This window comes from Pristiophorus japonicus, chromosome 1 (assembly GCF_044704955.1).
Source record: "Pristiophorus japonicus isolate sPriJap1 chromosome 1, sPriJap1.hap1, whole genome shotgun sequence".
In the NCBI taxonomy this organism is placed as follows: Eukaryota; Metazoa; Chordata; class Chondrichthyes; family Pristiophoridae; genus Pristiophorus; species Pristiophorus japonicus.
In genome coordinates, this window is record NC_091977.1 from 465,447,010 (window position 1) to 465,467,837 (window position 20,828).

Consider the following 20,828-nt stretch of genomic DNA (forward strand, 5'->3'; position numbering starts at 1 on the left):
CCTTCCTGAATGTTGAATACCCCTGGATGTTGAGTTCCCAGCCTTGGTCACCCTGGAGCCATGTCTCCGTGATGCCAATTACATCATATCCGTTAACTGCTATCTGCGCAGTTGATTCGTCCACCTTATTTCGAATACTCCTCGCATTGAGGCAAAGAGCCTCCAGGCTTGTCTTTTTAACAAACTTTTCCCCTTTAGAATTTTGCTGTTATGTGGCCCTTTGTGTTTTTTGCCTTGGGTTTCTCTGCCCTCCACTTTTACTATTCTCCTTTCTATCTGTTGCTTCTGCCTCCATTTTATTTCCCTCTGTCTCCCTGCTTAGGTTCCCATCCCCCTGCCATGTTTGTTTAACTCCTCCACTGTAATATATCTTCATGGCATTGTGCATTAACATGCGCATAGCTGCCCATAAACAGCTGAGTACTGCATGAATACGTTCAGAAATGCACTCAGAGCCTCTAAATGGGTAAAAATGAGTCAATATTAAAGAATCATACAGCACAGAAGAAAGTCCATCATGTTTAAAAGAGCTATCCAATTAGTTCCACTCCCCTGTTCATTCCCCATTGCCGTGCAAATGTTCCCCTTTTCAAGTGTATGTCCAATTCCCTTCTGAAAGTTACTATTGAATCTGTTTCCACCACCTTTTCAGGCAGTGCATTACAAGCCGTAACAACTCGCTGCATAATAAAAAAAATATTCATCTCCCTCCCCCGCGAAACCCCTGGTTCGTTTGCCAATTATTTTAAAATTGTGTCCTCTGGTTACCGACCCTTCTGCCAGTGGAAGCAGTTTCTCCCTATGTAACCAAAACCCTTCATAATTTTGAACACCTCTATTAAATCTCTCCTTAACCATATCCGTTCAAAGAAGAACAATCACAGCTTCTATCGTCTCCCCACATAACTAAAGTCCCTCATCCTTAGTACTATGCTAGCAACCTCTCCAAGGCCTGCACCCAATTTTCTGATCAGGTTCAGTCGATTTATTCTCATTAATTTGATGAACCTGATTAAATCGAGGCAATTTATTTTTGTATATGCAAGAGGTTTCCAGTGACATATCTCACTGTAAGTCAATAAATACGCTTTTATAGTGAAAGGAGCTTTATACTATGAAGCGCACAATGGCAATCAAGGGATATGGGGATAGTGCAGGAAAGTGCAGTTGAGGTAAGAAGATCAGCCATGATCTTATTGAATGGTGGAGCAGGCTCAAGGGGCCGAATGACCTGCTTCTGCTCCTAATTCTTATGTTCTTATGTAATATTAGAGTTGATCTCTTGCAATTCACACAGACATAAATGAGAAAGAAACTGTGTCTGCACTCCAAATAACTATCTATATTTGTCCCCCAATTCTATTTTTGTCTTTTTTCTCTTTCTCTGTCATTATTTTTCATTTTATTTGTCTCCTTCAACAGTCCAGTTTCGCATGGCATCCAACTGAGACTGCATGAGAGCAGACACAGTCTTGACACCACCAGAGAGGACAGCAGTAAAATGCTCCATAGCCTGCTGCCCAGAGTGCATAAGAGCATTCTGAGCTTCCAGGGCCGCGGCCGTCCTCTCCAAAGCAGCACTCAGATGCTCGTTCAGTTGCGACTGTGCTGTAATGGCAGCTGCCACATCACCAACGAGTCGCGGCATCACAGCTGGATCCATACGGTCACTCTGGGAGTCTGCTATCATCTGCACACTGTCAATGATTGGCTCCATGGTATGTGCAGAGCTGTCCACAATGCGGGAGGTGGACTCCTCCATGCTCCTGACCACTTGCAACAGGTTCTCAGGCACCCTTGCCATTGCCCCCAACATTTGAGAATGTATGGCCTCCACCCTTCTTTCATAAGCCCCAACATCGATGGGCTCATCTGAGTCCTCTTCAGCAGAACTCGCGTGTCACGCGCCCCCCCACATAGAGATGGTACCCGAGGTTCCATTTGCCCCTCACCATGCTGCAGCCCGCTTCGCCCCTATGCAACAGCCAGTGCAGATCCCTCTGTTATCTCAAACTGATCCGACTGCATACTCCCAGTATCTGGCACGTGAGTATAGGAAGCAGTGATGCAGTGGTGCCAGCAGTGTCACCCTCTTCCTCCGCCTCATCAGACATCGCGCCAACATATGCACTGGCTTCCAGGGTGGCGTCCAAGTTCGCGCTCCAAATGGCCTCTCGGGTGTCGGAATGGCCATGGTTGCCAGTGCCCTCAAGATTGTGGTCCAGGCTTTGGCTGCCAATATTACCGTCAGCCTCCTCATGGCCACGGCTGCCACTGCCCTCAAGGCTGTCCTCCTGCCTTGGCCCCCCAATATCATCATCAGCCTCTCCCTGGCTTCAGCTGTCAGTGCCCTGAAGGCTGTCATCCTGGCTCGCCATCCCACTCGCATCAGCGCTCTGTCCCTGGCCTGGCTCACACTCAGGCTCTCATCTGCAAGAATAAATGGCACAAGGGCTGCAGTGAGGGGGAGGTAGAGCATTGACGCATGCAGGCTGCAACTTGCACACAATCATAAGCAAACACGCGGTAGGCACTGCCGCTTTCAGGGAGCGATGGCATGAAAGGAAGGCCTTCATTTACCCACGCTGTCCCCAGTGGGATCGGCATGACCGGAGGCCACAGAGAAGGCAACTTGTGGGCCCACTAGCATCTGGACCGTTCCTTCATAGAATCATAGAAGTTTACAGCACGCAAGGAGGCCATTTTGGTCCATCGTGTCCATGCCGGCCAACAAGAGGCTATCCACCCTAATCCCACTTTCCAGCTCTAGGTCCATAACCCTGCAGGTTACGGTACTTCAAGTGCACATCCAAGTACTTTTAAAATGTGGTGTGCGTTTCTGCATCTACCACTTTTTCACGCAGTGAGTTCCAAATGCCTACAACCTTCTGCGTGAAGAAATTTCCCCTCATATTCCCTCTAAACCTTCTACTAATTAATTTAAATTTATGCCCCCTGGTTGTTGACCACTCTGCTAAGGGAAATAGGCCCTTTCGAGCCACTATATCTAGGCCACTGATAATTTTATACACCTCATAAGGTCTCCCCTCAGCCTCGTCTGTTCCAAGGAAAACAAACCCAGCCTATCCAATCTGTTCTCATAGCTAAGATTCTCCACTCCTGGCAACATCCTCGTAAATTTTCTCTGTACCCTCTCCAGTGCAATCACGTTCTTCCTGTAATGCGGTGACCAGAACTGCACGCACTACTCCAACTGTGGCCGAACCAGTGTTCTATAAAATTCAACCACAACTCCCCTCCTCTTATATTCTATGCCTCGGCTAATAAAGGCAGATAGGGAATGACAGATGAAGTATAACGTGGATAAATGTGAGGTTATCCACTTTGGTGGTAAAAACAGTGAGACAGACTATTATCTGAATAGTGACAGATTAGGAAAAGGGAAGGTGCAACGAGACCTGGGTGTCATGGTACATCAGTCATTGAAGGTTGGCATGCAGGTACAGCAGGCGGTTAAGAAAGCAAATGGCATGTTGGCCTTCATAGCGAGGGGATTTGAGTACAGGGGCAGGGATGTGTTGCTACAGTTGTACAGGGCCTTGGTGAGGCCACACCTGGAGTATTGTGTACAGTTTTGGTCTCCTAACTTGAGGAAGGACATTCTTGCTATTGAGGGAGTGCAGCGAAGATTCACCAGACTGAGTCCCGGGATGGCGGGACTGACCTATCAAGAAAGACTGGATCAACTGGGCTTGTATTCACTGGAGTTCAGAAGAGTGAGAGGGGACCTCATAGAAACGTTTAAAATTCTGACGGGTTTGGACAGGTTGGATGCAGGAAGAATGTTCCCAATGTTGGGGAAGTCCAGAACCAGGGGTCACAGTCTAAGGATAAGGGGTAAGCCATTTAGGACCGAGATGAGGAGAAACTTCTTCACCCAGAGAGTGGTGAACCTGTGGAATTCTCTACCACAGAAAGTAGTTCAGGCCAATTCACTAAATATATTCAAAAGGGAGTTAGATGAAGTCCTTACTACTCGGGGGAATCAAGGGGTATGGCGTGAAAGCAGGAAGGGGGTACTGAAGTTTCATGTTCAGCCATGAACTCATTGAATGGCGGTGCAGGCTAGAAGGGCTGAATAGCCTGCTCCTGCACCTATTTTCTATGTTTCTATGTTTCTATTACGTATGCCTTCTTAACTACCTTATCTACCTAGCCTGCTACCTTCAGGGATCTGTGGACATGCATTACAAGGTCCCTTTGTTCCTCTACACTTCTCAGTGTCCCTTTCCTTGTTAGCCCTCTCCAAATGTATTACCTCACACTTCTCCGGATTAAATTCCATTTGCCATTGTTCTACCCACCTGACCAGTTAATTGATATCTTCCTGCAGTCCATGACTACCCTCTTCATTATCAACCACATAGACGATTTTAGTATCATCTGCAAACTTCTTAATCATACCACCAACATTCAAGTCGAGATCATTGATGTAAACCACAAAAAGCATGGACCCAGTATTGAGTCCTGCAGAACTCCACTGGAAACATCCTTCCAGTCACAAAAACAACCACTAGCTGTCATGTATTCAACTGTCATTGTAACCCATGTATAAGCTGACCTAAGTTGTACACCTTGAGAACACTGACCACAGGGGGCGAACTTGTGGGAGACACTCCTAACCTGGACTTTCCGGTATAAAAGGGGAAGCTCCACCCACCTTCATCTCTTGAGGTCTTGGTAATAAAGGTAACTGGTCACAGAATGACATTCTCTCAAGTATGAGCCTCGTGCGCATTTATACTGTATAGTAAGGACATAGCATTGGCAACGAGAAACTGGGATTTAAACCACGTGAGCATGGCCACTAGCAGCACAGAAGAAAGGTACTGTGTTGGTGATGATTGGGACGACTTTATTGAGAGACTACAGCAACGTTTTGTCACTAAGGAATGGTTGGGACAGGATTCGTCCGACAAACGCAGGGCTCATCTCCTGATGGTTTGTGGATCCAGAAAGTACTCCCTGATGAAGGACCTTCTAGTGCCAGAGAAGCCGGCGGACAAGATGTTCGAAGAGCTCAGTAAGTTGATCGGGGAACACCTTAAACCAGCAAGCAGCATGCATATGGTGAGACACCAGTTTTACACGCATCGGCGGCGAGAAGGGCAAAGCGTTTCAGGCTTCGTGGTAGATCTCCAGTAACAGGCGAGCCTATGTAAGTTCCCAGATGCATGCAGAGCGAAGATGCTGCGAGATTTTTTTGTTGAGGGCATCGGGCACGCTGGGGTTTTCTGGAAACTGATTGAGACCAAAGGCTTGACCTTGGAAGCAGCAGCTCTGATAGCCCAGACAATAATCTCAGGGGATGAAGAGACCAGAATGATTTATGGCAAAAATCTTGACTCAAATGCGGCAAATGACCAGGGAATCAACATTGTTAACGCGGCACACAGTTCTCTAGGCAGACAAGAGCAATCGCACATGTCCCAGCATGCAGTCGAACCCAAAGGGGCAATTTAACAGCGACAATGGTTAGCTGAACGGCGATTCATGCCATCACAATAGACAATGCGGTCAGTAATGGGGCCATCAACACCTTGTAATGGTACGCTTAAGGACAGTTACAGAGACAGTCAGAGACGATCGACTGGTAATGGACCTTTTGTTTCCAACAACGGGGCCTCCAGCTCATGCTAGAAATGTGGAGGCAAACACCCAGCCAGAGTTTGCAGGTATCAGCAATATACCTGCAGAAATTGCAACGTCAGCGGTCACTTGGCGTGTATGTGCAAGAGGCCTGCAGCCAGGTTGATGTATGAGGAGGACGGGCCCAATGGAAGCCCTACAAGGCCAAATGAATACTGGGGGAAATCGCTGGAAGCTGAAGTTCAGCGAGTTCATGTGGAGCACATATACAGTTCATATACCAGGACGTCACCGATAATGATGAAAGTGCTCCTCAATGGCATCCCAGTATTAATGGAGCTGGACACGGGGGCCAGCCAGTCCCTGATGAGTATCAAACAGTTCGAAAGATTGTGGGTGTCCAAGGCCAGGAGGCCAAAATTATTGCTAATTGACGCACTGCTACGGACATATACAAAGGAGATCATTCCGGTGCAAGGCAGCGCCACGGTAGTTGTGACACACAAAGAATCGGAGAACAGGTTGCCACTCTGGATTGTCCCGGGGGACGGTTCCGCACTACTGGGGAGGAGTTGGCTTGCTGTCATGAACTGGAAATGGGGCGATGTCAATGCAATTTCTTCTGTGGAGCGAGTATCATGCTCACAGATCCTGGACAAATTTGACTCATTATTTCAACCCAGCATTGGCACTTTCATGGGGACCAAGGTAGTGATTCACATAAACCCGGACGCCAGGCCAGTACACCACAAGGCCAGAGCAGTGTCGTACGTGATGCGGGAAAAGATAGAATGCGAATTGGACCGCCTGCTGAGGGAAGGCATCATCTCGCCAGTTGAATTCAGTGACTGAGTGAGCCTGATCATGCCGGTGCTCAAGGCGGATGGGTCGGTCAGGATATGTGGCGATTACAAGGCCACCATCAATCGGGTGTCACTCCAAGACCAGTACCCGCTACCGAGAGCGGAGGACCTCTTTGCGACGCTATCCGGTGGCAAACTTTTTTCAAAATTGGACCTGACCTCAGCTTACATGACCCAGGAGCTAGTGAGTGAGTCGAAGAAGCTGACCACCATCACAACACACAAGGGGTTGTTTGAGTATAATACATGTCTGTTCGGGATTTGTTCAGCCGCCGCGATCTTTCAGCGAAATATGGAAAGCCTCCACAAGTCGATTCCAAGGACGATGGTTTTTCAAGACGACATCCTTATCACAGGTCGCGATACTGAAGAACAACTCCACAACCTGGAGGAGGTGCTACGCAGACTGGACCGGGTAGGGCTGCGACTGAAAAAGGCGAAGTGCGTCTTCTTAGCTTCAGAGGTAGAATTCCTGGGGAGGAGGGTAGCAGCAGATGGGATCAGACCTACTGCGTCCAAAACGGAAGCGATCCAGAGAGCACCCAGACCCCGTATCATAACAGAGCTGCGTTCATTCCTGGGGCTCCTGAATTATTTTGGCAACTTTCTTCCCAAATTGAGCACGCTGTTAGTGCCGCTACACATGCTCCTACGCAAAGGTCGCGATTGGGTCTGGGGGGAAAGCAAGGAAAGGGTTTTTGCTGGAGCACACAATTTGTTGTGCTCCAACAAACTGTTAATGCTATATGACCCATGTAAGAAACTAGTTTTAACGTGCGATGCGTCATCCTATCGGGTCGGGTGTGTGTTGCAGCATGTGAATGCCAATGGTCAGTTACAGCCGGTAGCTTATGCCTCCAGAAGTCTGTCCCAGGCAGAAAGGGGCTACGGGATGGTAGAAAAGGAAGCACTAGCATGTGTATCTGCAGTAAAAAAAATGCACCAGTACTTGTTTGGCAGGAAATTTGAGCTGGAGATAGATCACAAACCCCGAACGTCCCTTTTGGCCGACAACAAGGCCATAAATGCCAATGCATTGGCCCGCATACAGAGGTGGGCACTTACATTAGCCGCCTATGACTACACAATTCGGCACAGACCGGGCACTGAAAACTGTGCCAATGCAGTCAGCAGGCTACCACTAGCCACCACTGAGGGGGCAACTGAGCATGATGCTGAGATGGTCATGGCTGTTGAAGCTTTCGAAAGCGAAGGCTCACCTATGACAGCCCGTCAGATTAAAGTCTGGACAAATAAAGACCCACTACTGTCTTTAGTTAAGAAATGTGTCCTGAATGGGAACTGGGCAGCCACGTATGGGGCATGCCCTGAGGAGTTTAAACAGTTTCATAGGCGCAAGGATGAACTCTCGATTCAGGCCGATTGCCTACTGTGGTGAAACTGAGTAGTCATGCCCCAGAAGGGCAGAGAGGTGTTTATCAGAGAACTTCACAATGAGCACCTAGGCATTGTCATGATGAAAGCAATTGCCAGGTCATATGTTTGGTGGCCAGGGATAGATCCAGACCTGGAACTTTGTGTTCGCAGGTGCAACACGTGTGCTGAGCTGGGCAACGCACCCAGGGAAGCCCCCCTTAGCCCCTGGTCCTGGCCCGACAAGCCATGGTCACGCATCCATGTGGACTACGCAGGTCCTTTCATGGAAAAATCATTGTACGATTTCTCTGTGGGTTTCACTGGAGCAAGCAGATTTTTCATGAGGCCGTATGTGGTGCCCTACAGACGGTGAGGAGAATTGCTCTTCATTTGGCAGCATTCGCTTCTCCTTCCAGCTCATTGGCCATGAAGTACTGGTTGAGTCGCTCCATGAATGTTTCCCAATCATCTCCCTCCGAGAATTTCTCCATGATGCCCACTGTTCTCTGCATCGTTGGGTTCGTCATCTGTATCTCGTCGCCAGTTGTTATGCATGAATAAAGAGTCTGACTGGATATTGTGAACTCAAAGTAAAGTGTGACCTTAGTCTTTTATTGCAGGTCTCCAGAGTGCCTCTCCAGCCCGTGAGGCCTCCTTAATTACCTATGCTCCCAAGGGATTGTGGGATCCCTTGGGACTCTAGGGGATGAACCCTCTGGTGGCTACACAAGTTATGTACAGGTTTACATATATAACAATGTGCACTGCTCCCATCGACCCTCCTGGTTACCTCCTCGAAAAATTAAATCAAGGTAGTCAGACACGACCTTCCCTTAACAAATCCGAGCTGACTACCCTGATTAATCCGTGTCTTTCTAAATGTAGATTTATCCTGTCCTTCAGGATTTTATCCAATAATTTTCCTACCACTGAGGTTAGGCTGACAGGCCTGTAATTACTCGGTCTATTCCTTTTTCCATTCTTAAACAAAGGTATCACATTAGCAGTCCTCCAGTCCTCTAGCACGACACCTGAAGCCAGAACGGATTGGAAAATGATGGTCAAAGCCTCTGCTATTTCCTCTTTTGCTTCGCTTAACAGCCTGGGATACATTTCATTCAGGCCTGGGGACTTATCCACTTTCAAAGCTGCTAAACCCGTTAATATTTCCTCTCTCACTATGTTTATTTCATCTAATATTTCACACTCCTCCTCCTCGATAGCAGTGGTCTGCATCGCCCCTTCGTATTTGTGAAAACAGATGCAAAGTATTCATTCAGAGCCATACCCACATCTTCTGCCTCCACACATAGATTACCCTCATGGTCTCTAAGAGGCCCTACTCTTTCTTTAGTTATCCTCTTGCTCTTAATATATTTATAAAACATCTTTGGGTTTTCCTTGATTTTACTTGCCAAGAATTTTCATGCTTTCTCTTTGCTTTCTTAATATCCCTTGTCATTTAACCCCTGGACTTTTTATACTCCTCTATAGATTCTGCAGTATTTAGCTCTCGGTATATGTCATAAGCTTTTATATTTTTATCCTGCACTATGTAAGCTGCTGTATATCTACGTCGCCACCACCAGTCCACATGGTTGTGAGCAAACTTCGCCTGCAAAACTGTAGTGTATGAAATGATACAATGAACTCCGTACTGTGAGCCAGTGACTAGGTGTAACCTGGTCAGTCTTTAATGGCTTCCAGAAGTGAAGATACAAAGGTGAAGTTCAGGTTATATACCGGGCCCAGCACGAGTGTACCTATGACCCTAGGATCTACGACAGTTGTGCCCCCTGTTGGTGGGCAGACCTTATGTACATACATTGCATCATTCCCCCCCAGGCGTATCTGCAAGGATCTGTGAGTTACGCGTTTCAGGCTCTGCTTGACCATTGGACGCAGTTTTGAACAGGGCTGATCTCAAGTGTTTTATGCCGTTGCGTTTTATGAACTCTTGAAACTCCAGGCTCGTGAAACACGGTCCGTTGTCGCTGACAACGATGTCTGGCAGACCATGTGTGGCAAACATGGCTCTCGGGTTCTCAATGGTAGCAGTGGAAGTGCTGGATGACATGATCACACATTCTATCCATTTGGAGTATGCATCCATCACCACAAAAAACATTTTACCGAGGAAGGGGCCCACAAAGTCGATGTGGATTCTAGACCACGGTTTGGATGGCCATGACTAAGAGCTTCCTTTGGGGCATTGCTTAACTGCATGTAAATGCTGCACTGATGCATGCATGACTCTAAGTCCGAGTCAATGCCAGGCCACCAAACATGAGACCTGGCGATGGTCTTCATCATGACAATACCGGGATGCGTACTATGTAACTCCCTCGCCCTGCCTTTTTTGGGCATTACAACACGATTACCCCACAGTAAGCAGTCGGACTGGATGAAAAGCTCATCTTTGCGACGGCAGTACGGTTTGGTTTCATCACCCATTTCCTTGGGGATGGTCGACCAGTCCCCATTAAGAACAGAACGTTTTACAACCGATTGTCAGATCCTGGCTGGTCCAGATCTTAACTTGTTGAGCAGTGACAGGCGACCCTTCACTCTCAAAGGCATCCATGAGCATGAGTAGCTCTGTGGGCATTGGCGTTTCCACCTCCGGAGTGGGCAACAGTAACTGGCTCAATGCATCAACTCAGTTGTTGGTGCCTGGTCTATGGCGAATAACATAATCATAGGCAGATAATGTCAGTGCCCATCTCTGGATGCAGGACGATGCATTGGTATTGATAGCTTTATGTTCCGAGAACAATGATATAAGCGGCTTGTGATTGGTTTCCAGCTCGAAGTGAAGCCCAAACAGGTACTGCTGCATTTTTTTTACCCCATAAACATATGCTAAAGCCTCTTTCTCTACCATGCCATAGGCTCTTTCCACCTTAGACAGGCTTCGACACGCGTATGCAACTGGTTGTAGTTTGCCTGACTCATTGGTTTGCTCGAGTATGCAGCTGACCCCATAGGACGACGCATCACAAGTCAAAACTAGACGCTTGCATGGGCCATACAGTACCAGTAGCTTGTGGGAACACAACAGATTTCTAGATTTCTCAAAGGCTTTGTCTTGAAGTTCAACCCACACCCATCTCCTTTCCTGAGCAGCTTGTGCATAGGCTCTAATACTGTGCTCAATTTGGGGAAGAAGTTACTGAAGTAGTTGAGAAGGCCCAGGAACGAACGCAGCTCTGTCACATTCTGGGGCCTGGGCGTATTTTTGATGGCCTCTGTTTTCGCGTCTGTAGGCTTGATTTCGTCTGCAGCAATCTTTCGTCCAAGGAATTCGACCTCTTGTTCCATGCAAACGCACTTCGAACGTTTCAGCATCTGAGTCCCACTTTGTCCAGACGACGCAAAACCTCTTCCAGATTGTGCAGGTGCTCGGCAGTGTCACGACCTGTGACGAGGATGCGTCTTAGAATACCACGGTCCTGAGGGTGGATTTTCAATAGGCTCTCCATATTTCTCTGAAATATGGCTCCCGCCAAACGAATGTCAAAAGGGCACTTGTTGTAAATAAACAGTCCTTTGTGCATGTCGATGCATGTAAGTTTCTTTGATGATTCAACCAGTTCCTGTGTCATATAGATTCAATTTGGTGAACGATTTTTCCCCGGCCAGCATTGCGAACTGGTCATCAGCTTTCGGTAGCGGGTACTGATCTTGTTTTGAACACTTTAACACTGGAACAATGGGGCTGGCCCATTCATTAAATTTGACCTGCGAGATGACGCCCCTCGCGTTGTAGCCTGTCCAATTCGAGCTCGACCTTTTCTCTCATCATGTGCGCGACTGCTCTGGCTTTGTGATGGATGGGCCTTGCGCCTGGGCCTAGGTGAATCTGCACCTTGGCTTCCTTGAAGCTGTCAATTCCTGGTTCAAACAGTGAGGGAAATTTGCTTAGCACTTGAGCACACAAATCATCATCCGCTGATGACAAAGCTTTGATATCAAACCATTTCCATTTTATTTTCTCGAGCCAACTCCTGCCGAATAACAATGGGCCATTGCCCGGGATAATCCATAACAGTAGATCATGAACCATTCCCTCGTACGACACTCTTACTGCTGCACTACCGATCACTGGTATGATATCTTTGGTGTAGGTATGCAGCTTCGCATTTATCGGACTCAGCTTGGGTCTCTCTGCCTTGGTCTCCCACAGCTTTTCGAAAGTCCTCTGGCTCATTATCGATTGACTTGCACCCGTGTCTAATTCCATGGTTCCGGCACGCCGTTTAATTTTACCTCCATCATTATCGGTTGGCTCTTTGTTAGGAATGCACGTATGCTTGTATACTTCCTCCTCGAAGCTCTCAAATGCCTTGGGCTGTATTGCCAGACCCACGCTGAATTGATCATCATCCACGTGGTGTGTTGCAGCTCGCTTGCTATGCTGTGGACATGTCCGCTGAAGATGCCCCGTCTTCGCACACCCTCTGCATACATACTGCCTGAAGTGGCACTGATGGGGTCAGTGATTGCCTCCATAACGCCAACACGTTGACCTCGGATTTGCGCCTGATCGCGGGCTTTGAGCGGCTCCCGCTCTCGCATACACAGTCGAGTAGGCTCTCGATGGCGAACTTTGAGCGGCTCCCGCTCTCGCATACACAGTCGAGTAGGCCCTCAATGGCGAACTTTGAGCGGCTCCCATTCTCGCATACGCAGTCGAGTAGGCCCTCGATGGCGAACTTTGCGCGGCTCCTGGTCTTGCAGACACAGTCGAGTAGGTCCTGCAATGTGCAGCTCTGCCGGCCGTCGATACAATTTTGTACACAGTACTTGCCGTGAAGTTCCTATCTTGTCGCGATATCTGCTTCATGCTTTTCTGTCTGGACATGCAAGACTGGGTGATGGTGATGACCTTGCTGAGGTCCGGTATCTCCACAGCCAACAGCTTAGTTAAGATCGCCTTGTGGTTGACCCTGATCACGAAAAAGTCACGCAGCATGTCTTCCAACGCAGGCCCAAAATAGCAAGGCCCTGCAATATGTCTCAGGATGGCAACAAATGCCACTACGTCCTGGCTTTCTGAACTGGATCAACTGGGCTTGTATTCACTGGAGTTCAGAAGAATGAGAGGGGACCTCATAGAAACGTTTAAAATTCTGACGGGTTTAGACAGGTTAGATGCAGGAAGAATGTTCCCAATGTTGGGGAAGTCCAGAACCAGGGGTCACAGTCTAAGGATAAGGGGTAAGCCATTTAGGACCGAGATGAGGAGAAACTTCTTCACCCAGAGAGTGGTGAACCTGTGGAATTCTCTACCACAGAAAGTTGTTGAGGCCAATTCACTAAATATATTCAAAAGGGAATTAGATGAAGTCCTTACTACTAGGGGGATCAAGGGGTATGGCGAGAAAGCAGGAAGGGGGTACTGAAGTTGCATGTTCAGCCATGAACTCATTGAATGGTGGTGCAGGCTAGAAGGGCCGAATGGCCTATTCCTGCACCTATTTTCTATGTTTCTATGTCTATGTAACATGCGTATAGAAGCGTGGGTTTAAGGTGTTCCTGAACTAGAGCACACAGTTCTTTGTAATCCTTTTCTGTAGGAAGAGTGGGTGAGAGCAAATTCTTGATGAGTGCATAGATCATGGGGCCACAGATGGTGAGAAGAACTGCCCTGCGCTTCTCTGCATCCTTGTTTTTGTTTAGGTCGTTTGCCACGAAATACTGGTCAAGACAATCCATGAAATCATCCCAATCCTCTCAGTCATTGAATCTCTCGAGATTTCCAACAGTACTTGATCGTGCTGTGCTCGCCATACTTTTGCGTGGGTTCGTATTTGCCTCGTCACCAGTTGTAGTGTATGAAATGATACAATGAACTCCGTACTGTGAGCCAGTGACTAGGCGTAACCTGGTCAGTTGTTAATGGCTTCCAGAAGTGAAGATACAAAGGTGAAGTTCAGGTTATATTCCGGGCCCAGCACGAGTGTACCTATGACTCGAGGACCTCTGACGGTAGTGTTTCCTGTTTGTGGGCAGACCTTATGTACATACATTATAACAACGAAGGTTTGCTGAGTAGCAGTGTCATAAGGCCTCAGCGATGAGTGCACAAGTGTGTGTCCATGACATGCAGCTGTAACTGTGACGTGAAAGGGAGCCTCCATTGCGAGAATACACACATATATATATATACAGGCCTCAACAAGCAAATGCTACTTCAGTGACTGTATAGTGAATGATGTCAATAAGAGAAGGTGAAGGAGAGGCTCACAGATGGAAGGTGAGGAGTTGGGGGAACATGTACTCACTTTCATCAGGTGAATTATGTCATTCAGCCTTTTGCGGCATCGGGTCGCGGTCTGGTCATGAATGGAGGTCCCCGATATCTCCTCAGCAATTTCTCTCCAGACATTCATGAACATATCACGAGTCGGTCTGCCTGTATTGGGGTACAGGACACAACTCCTTCTATCCACAGCCTCCATGAGGGTCTCCAGTTCAGCATCAGAAAATCTGTTGCCCCTCCTTGCTACTGCTACATTAGCCATAGCCTCCACTCAAACAGCTTCTCTGCTCAGGGCCTAGCTGCAAACCCTGCCCTTTAAAAAGGCCAGGGAGCAGCTGGCTCATTAGCAGCAAATCAGCAGTAGATGAATTTCCCCTGTCCAAACGCCATCCCACATCCACACCACTGCAAACTGCTGATTCCCAACAACCAATACCGCTTCACTCAATTTTTTCAGCAAAAATGCTGAATTTCGCTCCAATGGCCGCTGCAACCATTACAGCTGTAATGATCGGTATGAAGGGCTAGTTGAGCCCCATTTTGGGCGAAGGTGAATTTCTATCCCCTTTACTCTTATACTCAAATCCTCTTGTAATAAAGGCCGACTACCATTTTCTTTCTTCATTGCTTGCTGTATCTGCATGTTACCTTTCAGTGATTTGTGTACAAGGACACCCAGGTCCCTCTGAATACCAACATTTCCCAATCTCTCACCATTTAAAAAATATCCTGCTTTTCTATTTTTCCTACCAAAGTGGATAACTTCACATTTCTCCACATTATAATTGCATTTGCCATGTTCTTGCTCATTCACTTAGCCTGACTAAATCCCCTTGAAGCCTTTTTGCATCCTCACAACTTACATTCCCACCTCGCTTTGAATCATCAGCAAACTTGGATATATTCCATTTGATCCCCTCATCCAAATCATTGATATATATTGTGAATAGCTGGGGCCCAAGCACTGATCCTTGCGGCACCCCACTAGTTACAGTCTGCCAACCTGAAAATGACCCATTTATTCCTACTCTCCATTATCTGTCCGTGAACCAATCCTCAATACATGCTCGTATATTACCCCCAATCCCATGAGCCCTAATTTTGTTTAATAACCTCTTGTGTGGCAGCTTATTGAATGCCTTCTGAAAATCCAAATACACCACATCCACTGGTTTTCCCTTATCTATTCGGCTAGTTACAACCTCAAAAAACTCTTAACAGATTTGTCAAACATGATTTCCCTTTCATAAATCCGTGTTGACTCTGCCCAATCCTATTATTATTTTCTAAGTGCCCTATCACCAAGTCCTTAATAATAGATTCTTGCAGTTTCCTTACTATCAGGCTAACTGGTCTGTAGTACCCCATTTTCTCTGTCCCTCCTTTCTTAAATAGTCAGGTTACATTTGCTACCTTCGAATCTGCGGGAACCGTTCTAGAATCTATGGAATTTTGGAAGATGACAACCAATGCATCCACTATCTCTATAGCAACCTCTTTCAAAACCCGAGAATGTAGACCATCAGGTCCAGGGATATTTATTGGCATTCAGTCCCATTAATGTCTCCAGTACTATTTTTTTGCGAATACAAATTTCTTTCAGTTCCACATTCTCACTAGACCCTTGATTCTCCACTATTTCTGGGAAGTTTTTTGTGCCTTCTTCCGTGAAGACAGACACAAAGTATTTATTTAATTTCTCTGCCATTTCCTTGTTCCCCATTAAAATCTCTCCTGTCTCTCAGCCTGTAAGGGACCCACATTTAATTTTGCTAATCCTTTCTTGTTTTACATACCTATATAAGGTTTTATAGTCTGTTTTTATGTCTCTCGCTAATTTACTCTCATATTCTGTTTTCCCTTTCTTTATCAATTTCTTGGTCCCCCTTTGATCAATTCTAAAATCCTCAGGCTTACTGCTCTTTTTGGTAACATTGTAAGCCTCTCCTTTGATCTAAAACTATTTTTAACTTCTCTTGTTAGCCACGGTTGGACCACTTTTCCAGTGGGGTTTTAGTGCCTTAAAGGAATGTATGTTTGTTGTAAGTTATGTATTAATTCTTTAAATGCTAGCCATTGCTTGTCTACTATCATACCCTTTAATGTAGTGTCCCAATCTAATTGAATAAATACTTTGGTTCTGTCTTCACTAAGAAAGACACAAATAACCTTCCGGAAATACGAGGGGACCAAGGGTCGAACGAGAAGGAGGAACTGAAGGAAATCCTTATTAGTGAGAAAATTGTGTTAGGGAAATTGATGGGATTGAAGGCCGATAAATCCCCAGGGCCTGATAGTCTGCATCCCAGAGTACTTATGGACGTGGCCCTAGAAATAGTGGATGTATTCGTGGTCATTTACCAACATTCTATAGATTCTGGATGAGTTCCTATGGATTGGAGGTTAACTAATGTAACCCCACTTCTTAAGAAAGGAGGGAATTATAGACCAGTTACCCTGACATCGGTAGTGGGGAAAATGTTGGAGTTATTTATGAAAGATGTAATAGCAGCGCATTTGGAAAGCAGTGACAGGATCGATCCAAGTCAACAAGGAATTATGAAAGGGAAATCATGCTTGAAAAATCTTCTAGAATTTTTTGAGGATGTAACTACTAGAGTGGACAAGGGAGAACCAGTGGATGTGGTGTATTTGGACTTTCAAAAGGCATTTGACAAGGTCCCACACAAGAGATTAGAACATAAGAACATAATAAGAATTAGGAACAGGAGTAGGCCATCTAGCCCCTCGAGCCTGCTCCGCCATTCAACAAGATCATGGCTGATTTGGCCATGGACTCAGCTCCACTTACCCGCCCGCTCCCCATAACCCTTAATTCCCTTATTGGTTAAAAATCTATCGATCTGTGACTTGAATATATTCAATGAGCTAGCCTCAACTGCTTCACTGGGCAGAGAATTCCACAGATTCACAACCCTCTGGGAGAAGAAATTCCTTCTCAATTCGGTTTTAAATTGGCTCCCCCATATTTTGAGGCTGTGCCCCCTAGTTCTAGTCTCCCCATCCAGTGGAAACAACCTCTCTGCCTCCATCTTGTCTATCCCTATCATTATTTTAAATGTTTCTATAAGATCACACCTCATCCTTCTGAACACCAAAGAGTAAAGACCCAGTCTATTCAATCTATCATCATAAGGTAACCCTCTCATCTCCAGAATCAGCCTAGTGAATTGTCTCTGTACCCCCTCCAAAGCTATGTATATCCTTCCTTAAGTAAGGTGACCAGAACTGCATGCAGTACTCCAGGTGCGGCCTCACCAATGCCCTGTACAGTTGCAGCAGGACCTCCCTGCTTTTGTACTCCATCCCTCTCGCAATGAAGGCCAACATTCCATTCACCTTCCTGATTACCTGCTGCACCTGCAAACTAACTTTTTGGGATTCATGCACAAGGACCCGTGAATATTACGGGGCTCTGTTCTCTCCGGATCCGTCCAGCGAGGAAGCGCGTAGAGTTTTGTGGGAGGACCTGCCGAAGGTCAGCCCGGAGGGCGCCGAAAATCTGGAAGCTCCGCTAAGCCTGGCGGAGCTGACCGGTGCCCTCGACCGGCTCTCGAGGGGAAAATCCCCGGGGCTGGACGGGCTGACCATGGAGTTCCACAGGGCGTTCTGGGACGTCCTGGGGAGCGACTACGCGCGGGTCCTGGGGGAAAGTCTGGTGACCGGGGAGATGCCCCTCTCTTGGCGCAGGGCAGTCATCGTCCTGCTGCCTAAGAAGGGCGATCTCCGCCTCCTTAAGAACTGGCGCCCGGTCTCCCTCCTCAGCACGGACTACAAAATCTTCGCCAGGGCGATGTCTGCTCGTCTTGGTGCCGTGCTGGACCACATGATCCACCCCGACCAGTCCTACACGGTCCCGGGCCGGACAATCCACGATAACATCCATCTGGTCCGGGACCTCATCCATTGTTCCCAGGAGGCTGGTCTGTCGGTCGCCTTCCTATCCCTCGACCAAGAGAAGGCGTTCGACAGGGTGGATCACGACTATCTGCTCGGAACTCTGCGCGTCCTCCGCCAGGATCAACTGGGAGAAATGTTCCGGACTCCTGGTGGGTCAGTGGCGGGTGGACTCCCTGCCGGAGGAGCTCAGGCCTTTTGCCTGGAGCACGACACATCTCCTCTATCTAGGAGTCTACCTTAGCCCCGACGTGGGAGCCTGGCCGGCGAACTGGCAGGAGCTGGAGGCCAAGGTCGCCGCTCGCCTAGGGCGCTGGACAGGACTGCTCCGAGTGCTGTCCTACAGGGGTCGAGCGCTAGTCATAAACCAGCTGGTGGCTGCAATGTTGTGGTACCGGCTGGTCACTTTGACCCCTCCCCCTGCGTTTGTCGCCAAGATACAGAAGAAGCTGGTGGACTTCTTCTGGAACAACAGGAAGCACTGGGTCTCTGCTGCGGTCTTGAGTCTCCCGCTTGAGGAGGGCGGTCAGTCGTTGGTGTGCGTCAGCGCCCAGCTCGCGACTTTCCGTCTTCAGACCCTGCAGAGATACCTTTACGTCGAGCCCCATCCTAGGTGGTGTGCTCTGGCGAGGTATTTCTTCCGCCAGCAGCGCGACCTCAATTATGACACGCAGCTCCTGTTTGTGAACTTGGGGGGTGCCAGGACCGCCCTCCGGGAGCTGCCTGTCTTTTACAGGGAACTCATCAGGGTCTGGAACAAAGTCTCCACCAAGCGCAGCTCTCCGCCGGCTGGAGTGGCGGCCGTCCTGCAGGAGCCACTGCTCAGGAATCCGTACCTCCACGACCGAGGTTTTATGTGGCGATCGGAAGAAAGGGCTGTGGCTGGTGAGGTGACCAGGGTCAGGGACCTGCTCGATGGCGGAGGAGCGGGCTGGATGGCGCCAGACACGCTGGCGCGGCGCCTAAATTCTGCCAACGTCCGCCACGCGGCCGATGCCATCGAGTCGCTAAAAACAGCTCTGGGCCCTGACTCCGTTAGGTGCATCGAGGAGGCTCAAGCACATGGGGAGATCCCGTCCGAACTGACCCCCGTCCGGACGGAATTCCTCATCGGCGCCAGACCCCGGAACCTCCCTCGGGGGCCGGCGCCTCACAACTTGAGCCGCCTCGGGGAAATCCCCTCCGTGCCTTTCAGTTCCGCGCGGAGGGGTTTCCTGTACGGGCTGCTCCTGCACACTCTCAACTTTGCCATCCTCGCCGGCCGTCCGGACACGCCATGGCGTACCATCTTGCCGTCCGGAGGAGGCGGGGGTCCCCGATGGAGGGCACTCTACGCGGGGGTCCTCCCACTATTCATTGGGGACTTGGCCTGGAGGGTGGTGCACGGAGCAGTGCCGTGCAATAAATTTTTAAGCCGGTTCACGGACTCCCAGGCCGCCTGCAATTTCTGCGGTCTGGAGGAGTCCGTGTTCCATGTTTTTATTGAGTGCACGAGGTTGCAGCCCCTGTTCCATTATTTGAAGGGGCTGCTCCTGAAATTCTGGCTGCACTTCAGTCCCACTCTCCTGATCTTTGGGCACCCTGTGCGGAGGGGAGCGGGTAGGTCTGAAGGCCTCCTCGTAGGACTGCTCCTGGGCACGGCCAAGGGTGCCATCAACCGGTCCATGCAGCGGGCGGTCGAGGGGGTCGTTCAACCTGACTGCCTGCCTCTCTTCCGCTCTTACATCCGGTCCAGGGTATCCTTGGAGATGGAGCACGCGGTGTCCACCGGTACGCTCGCGGCCTTCCGCGAGAGGTGGGCACCAGAGGGACTGGAGTGCATCATCACGCCCGGCAACCAAATTTTAATTTGATTTTAGGTTTTAAAGTTTAATTTGTTTTAATTGCCGGTGCTTTTAGTGTCCCCCTCCCCTTTTATAGGGGGCACTGGAAAAATTTGATTTTAGCGCCCCAAAAAAAACCAAAAAAAAAAGAAAAAAAAAAGGGGCCTTAAAAATGTCTGCTGTGTCACCCAGGCGGGTGGCATGGTTTTAATGTTTATGTTTATTTTCAGGTAAACTCAAAAGAGTTTCATGCACAAGGACCCCCAGGTCCCGCTGCACCGCAGCATGTTGTAATTTCTCCCCATTCAAATAATATTCCCTTTTACTGTTTTTTTTTCCCAAGGTGGATGACCTCACATTTTCCGACATTGTATTCCATCTGCGAAACCTTAGCCCATTCGCTTAACCTATCTAAATCTCTTTGCAGCCTCTTTGTGTCCTCTACACAACCTGCTTTCCCACTAATCTTTGTGTCATCTGCAAATTTTGTTACACTACACTCTGTCCCCTCTTCCATGTCATTTATATATATTGTAAACAGTTGTGGTCCCAGCACCGATCCCTGTGGCACACCACTAACCACCGATTTCCAACCCAAAAAGGACCCATTTATCCTGACTCTCTGCTTTCTGTTCGCCAGCCAATTCTCGATCCATGCTAATACATTTCCTCTGACACCGCGTACCTTTATCTTCTGCAGTAACCTTTTGTGTGGCACCTTATCGAATGCCTTTTGGAAATCTAAATACACCACATCCATCGGTATACCTCTATCCACCATATTCGTTATATCCTCAAAGAATTCCAGTAAATTAGTTAAACATGATTTCCCCTTCATGAATCCATGCTGCGTCTGTTTGATTGCACTATTCCTATCTCGATGTCCTGCTATTTCTTCCTTAATGATGGTTTCAAGCATTTACCCCACTACAGATGTTAAACTAACCGGCCTATAGTTACCTGCCTTTTGTC